This window comes from Grammomys surdaster, unplaced genomic scaffold, assembly GCF_004785775.1.
Source record: "Grammomys surdaster isolate TR1022 unplaced genomic scaffold, NIH_TR_1.0 261, whole genome shotgun sequence".
Classification (NCBI taxonomy): domain Eukaryota; kingdom Metazoa; phylum Chordata; class Mammalia; order Rodentia; family Muridae; genus Grammomys; species Grammomys surdaster.
The window spans coordinates 4,088,849-4,094,848 of record NW_021604702.1 but is presented as its reverse complement, the minus strand read 5'-3'; positions in this window follow the sequence as shown (position 1 = coordinate 4,094,848).

Sequence of the window (6,000 nt, the reverse complement as noted above, 5' to 3'; positions counted from 1 at the left end):
ACTTTCTGTTTCTTCTACTGGAACCGTGCCATTTTCAGTGAATACTACGAAGGAAAAACAGGCGTGACTCATGAATCAGATGCTCTTTGGATCCTTAATCTCTCGCTTTCTCCATCTATCTCATAAAGGAAACAAACCAAAGAAGGAAAGACAGAGGCAAGAGTGGACAAAAAGCCACCCAACACTGCTAGGCTAGTTTCTAGAAAGCTCATCAGTAAGCAGGGTGGTCAGCTAGTTCAGTATACTTTACAGGGTTTGTGACATGCTTGGAGTGTGGCTTGTAATCTGTTTGTGTCGTTTATTTCCCTAGCGTTTCTCCTTATGAGACTCAGAGTAAGATGCATATTGTAAAAACCTCTGAGCTTTGTTCTGTGCTGGGTGGAACTATGTTCTATTGAAAAACAAGCCAACTGCATTCTGGGCCTTGAAGCTCGACAGTGTCATTGGCGGCGTGACTATGTCACACTCTAAATGACCAGAAACATTCCAGAGTTCATGACTGTTGTGTAACAACAACCCTTCAAGGGTGACTGCAGGCACGAGGCACAGCACGCCCAGTGTGGAGCGAATGCGGGAGGAACCACTCCCCTGGAATGTGGCCTTGCTCAAAGGCTGTCAGGCCTTCTCTTCATCCCCACCAGCCAAGCGTGCTGGGGGTGGGAACAGGCCAGACTGGAGGGACGACTCTATTTTCAGGGAATGACAAGCTGATTGCTCTGATTGGGTGAGAGTATTTACCTGCCCCCTGCCCTGGTTCCAGGTACAACCTGCAGGGAAGATTTGCTCAGTAGTGACTTAGATGAGGAAGTGCCACTGCACAACCTGCTACCAAGAGGGAAGAGGACTTCAACCAAGGGTTGACTAGCAAATTCTCCTCCCCACATCCCTACAGCCACCAGGATGAAGGAGAGGACATTCCATTCCACTGAGAAGAAGGAGACAAGATGGCAACTCTAAATTACATGTGCAATAGCCCAAGAGGCTTATAAACATTTGAGGAGTTGATAGTTATTTTCATTCCTGACTGGTGTGCTGGTGCAAATAACATCTCCATAAACTGCTAAGCCTGACCAGAGTGCTGAGCCTGTGGATTTTCGATTGTGATCTGCCACAGATAATGACTATTCACGAGGAGAGAATCTGAAGGGCTCCTCCAGCAGGGCCGGTGGTGTGTGAACCCAAACCAGGCCTTGGTATGGAAATCAAGCATATAGACATAACTGAAGAAAAGTGCCTGTGATAAGTGGCAGGATCAAGAAATGTCAGTCCCCAGTAGCTGAGGAGGAGGGAGACAAGGAATAGAGTTTCAGTTTTGCAAGATTAAAAGGATCGATTGCAGAACAGAGTGCACACAGTTGACACCACTGTACCAGATGCTTACAAATGCTTAACTTTACATTTCTTTTTTTAAATAACAATGTAGAGGGCTCACAGATGCACCACAGTTGGTAGAAGGCTTGCCTAATATGTACTAAGTCTTGGCTTTGATTCCCACATAAACTGGGCGTGGTCCCAGATACCTAGATCCCAGCACTCGAGGGTAGCATCAAAAGTTCAAGATCACTCTTGGCTACATTGCCAACAAGTTTGAGGACAGCCCAAGATACATGTGACCCTGTCTCAAAAGAAGAAAAGAAAAAGTAGAGAAAAAAAAAGGCAGCCGGACAATTGTGGCACCTCAGAGTTTATCCTCAATGACTAAAAGCAAAGATGTACACCTGTGCTCACACCCATTGTTACCTTTCTGGATCTCCATCAGTACCTATGCCAAAGAGTCAAGCATAGACTATTTTTAGGCTACCCAGAAGTCATTGTGGCCACTGCTTGGGCTTCTCAGAACCACAGAGCTCTTGAAGTTAGCATTCTTTCCTTTGTCTGATGATAGATTTGTCCTCATCCCAAGGTGAGGAAAAGTATTGTGGACTCCCCAAAAGATATGCCTGGCTGATCTCAGGACTTAAGTTTGTCTAGCTAGGCCTTCTCTGCTCCCCTCTCCCTGTCCTCAACACCCTCTCCCCTCACATGCACCATCAAAGGGACTTTCCCTCTCTAACCACCGGGGTCTCCAGTGGTGAGCAAAGACGATGACAGAGGAGGTGATGTGGTTTCTGCACAGTTAGAAGCACAGAAAAGCTTTCAAGCAGCCCTTAGAAGGGAGAGAAACCAAGTACGGAAGGAAGTCTGTGCACCTTGAGCAGGCTTCTCTCTCTCTCTCTCTCTCTCTCTCTCTCTCTCTCTCTCTCTCTCTCTCTCTCTCTCTCTCTCTCTTTCTTCTAAATCTTACAGAAGTACTTGCTGCTTTGGAGAAGGCCCTCAGCAGAGCTCCGGGTAAAGTCTCTCCTTGCAAGCCCTTCCACTTTCACACTTGTCTCGGATGTGAACCAAGATTTAGATCTAGGTTTATGAGGTGCTTCTTGCCTCTACATTTTAGACGGGTCCTTCCTTCCTTCCTTCCTTCCTTTTCTTTCTTTCCAGCCAATCTTTTTAAGAGCACATATTTCTTCAGGTTGCAGATGAGCAATAATATGTTTTGTTACTGCCCTCGAGTTGGAGGAAGGGTCGAAACAGCTGTAACCTATCCAAGATGGGCTGGTTTGCTTCAGATAATGTAAGTTTTAGTCTGGGACCCACGTGTAAGTCAAACCCAGAGGAGACAAAAACTACCAGTTTGAAGCAATACAACTATAAATCTTGTAGGATTTCTGTTGGTTGCAAAAGCTGTGTAACAGGTGGCCATGTAAAAAAGTCTCTACACAGCCCTCCAAAAGATTTGTGCCTATTGGGATTCCATTACCTTAGAACAAAAGATTGACCCAACCTTTCTTCTTGACTTTCATCTCTGCCTCCAGGCACACTGGTTAACTTCATATGGATACTATTTAAGATAGAATAGACCACCTTAAATTCAGGAGCAGTAGAGACCTTGTCTGTGCACCTGAACTAGAAACGCATGTATTCATTCATTCATTCATTCATTCATTCATTCATTCACATGTCTTTCCTCTGCTGTGGAGAACATCCAGGTTCCATGATCTAAAGTGGAAGGATCTTTTACCCCCCTTTTTTCTTCTAATTGCATACAAATGTCCATACAATGCCTGCCACTCAGTATCTGAGGCATCCTCTGAGGGACGGGTTAACTTGATAATCCACTTTCTTCTCTGAAGCAGTTGGTGTGAGTCGGACACATAAGCCTGACACCTGCCTGTGTGCAAAAGCAGTAGAAACATAAACTCCCTGTGGTACCTCACAGAGGCCCTGCCGTCCCTACAGTGAGTGAAAGATGGCTCAGACTAACAGGCAGGCAGTGCTTCTCCAGGACTCTCTGTTCCTTCCTAACCTGATTTAACGACTAGTTAGGAGTGTAGATCCTGTGACTCTGGGTACAGCTCAGTGGGAGAACACTCACCTACTGACCTGGGCTCAGTACTCAAAACAACAACAGAGTTAAGCTTCGGACAAAGCAAACGACAGTAACTTGGTGCTGTGAGGTGCTTGTGCTTGGTAAGCATGCCCAAAGTGTGAGCAGCAGCAGCAGCAGCAGCTCCCTTGGGTGCTACCCATCTGGCAATAAGAACAATGTCTAATTTGCTAACATAGTGGGCAGAATCAGTTTCCAGTTCTAGCATGAAGTTGTTCGATGTCTTGGGCATTTCCCTCGACCGTCTCCCCATCTCTGGGCTGGAGACACTCCAAGTGCAACACCATTGTCTCCTCCATGGGAAACCCCTAGGGAGAAAGCACACTGCCTTAAAGCATCTCACTAGCCAAGACCTCTACAATCCAAAAGGTGACAAGGTCCCTGGGGAGGTTTTAGGAAACCATCCTCCTCATTGGCCAGTGGACAGAACTACATTCACAAGATGGTTATTAATAATGAGACAGGTGCACTAAGAACCTACTCATCCTTTGGCTATCCATCCTGCCGCATGCACTGGTTAGTAGTTCCTTGGGTCATCTGGGTCAAATGTCCCCTCGGCCTAGTTTCCCTAGTCCCTAGGTCACTAGAGAGGCACCTGCCTCCTTCAGCCTGTCCTAAGGGTATGCTCGTGGAGGGAGGATGCTCCCCAGTCACTGGACAGAAAACACATCCATACAATTAACCTTCTGATATGTGGTCTCCTGCCTCCTACCTCCTTGACGTATGCATTACTGAGTGTGGTCTACATTTAGACATGTAAGTGTGGGGGCAATGTGGCTATGTTGTCTGGCCATTTTCCACAACACAAGGCCTGACTGGTGGCTACTTAAGCGCTTCCCTTCACATCCCTAGTCATGCAGGCTCACACTGGTCGAACCGGTCCACTTCCTGGTGCTCCCTGTACTTACTTCCCAACTATGCAAAGGGGTGGAGGAGGGAAGCCTGCTATGATTGGCATCTTCCTTGCTACACCTGAGCCCAAAGGTGCCCAGGGAAAGGTCATGTGGTGGCTGCTGGTACAGATGGGACTTGAGGCAGGGCTGCGATGGCTTCACTAGGAGCATACATACTGCCCTATGGGAACATACCACCAGGAACGAAAAGGAACACTGGACACGAAGCCATGTCACTTCCAACGAGACAGGAACAGGCCACAGCTTTAGGTCTCATGAGCTCCTTTGTGTCTTCTTTATGGCTCTGCCCTCATTGGTCTGTCTCATCTGCTGCCGCTGGTCTATCACCTACCTGTCACGTCAGCAGGTTGGAGAGATGACCAGGCATGTTTTTTGGTGATCAGGGTGGGTAAAATGGCCCACATCATCTCTGCTGGAGGCAATCACAACGAAACTGAACAGTCAAGTAGAAAACTGTCCGCCCACAGGCCCCGCCGAGCCCAGCGCTGCAGTGGAGGTTAGGGGGTCGGGCTGCTCAGGCCAGCCTCTCTGCTACAGCTTGTGATTCAGAAATAACTGGAAGCACGCTTGCTTTTTCAGTCACCGTCTTTCAACGGTTTATTCATAAAGGAATTTTTCACTTTTCACTCGTTTTCAGCCCCTTTCACATCTATCTACTCACGGTTTCTGTCTTGGCTTTAACTTTTCCCTCCTCCTCCTCCTCCTCCTCCTCCTCCTCCTCCTCCTCCTCCTCCTCTTCCGGTCCGCCTCTTTCTCCTCCTTCTCCTCTTCGCTCTCTCAGCTCAATTTGTCCTTATCCCCACCCCTCCGTTTAAAAACTTTGAACTGTTAAAGTGGTATGGAGGCCTCAATGGCCTGGCTAACTGAAATGTTTCCTTTCACCGTCCCCTTAGGGGTCTCCTTACTGTGTTCTCACGGGCTTCCTCAGTTGCCAGTGTTTGTGTACCTTGCTCTTTTTGTGACAACAAATTTAATTTTTTTTCACTTGTCTTGTAAATATGATTTTGCTTAAACAAAAACAAACAAAAACAAAAAAGCAATAACAACAACAACAACAACAAAACACAAAAGAAGAGAGTAAAAGACAAAGAAGAAAAGGCAAAAAAAAAAAAAAGCCATTAAATTAGACACTAGAATTCTGGTTTTGGAGTCTAGGAAGAATTTAACTTAAGCATACCCATTATTCCTATTTTTTTTTTTTTTAAAGAATGTAGTTTTCTTTCAGGTGAACATATTAAAGTGTGTAGTTCTCACAATTTAGCAGGAACTTCAAGCTCACTGTCCTTTGCCAGAAGAAGATAGAGTCACTGGTTCCACACTAATTTGCCCCTCATTTCTGGGTCTCTCTGCTCTCTGCTCTGATCTATAGCCACTTACCTCTAACAGGATATTTCTGAATGGCAGACCTAAGGCTAGTGCTCTTTATTCTAGGTATACAGTGTGTCCCACCTGAATAGGGACTAGAACTCAGTTTCTTTCTTGAATATATTCCTAGACTATGGGCCCGAGACATGTGGAAGAAAGTTAGGTGATCTTGTTATTGGTCTTCAGCGGGTGGGTGTCCCAGGGTGTTTCTCGTAGGTTACGTGTGTTAAAGCTGGGTGACAAAGGTTTACATTGGAGACGCTGATGTTCCATACGTTCTTTACCTGTACAGATGGGAAC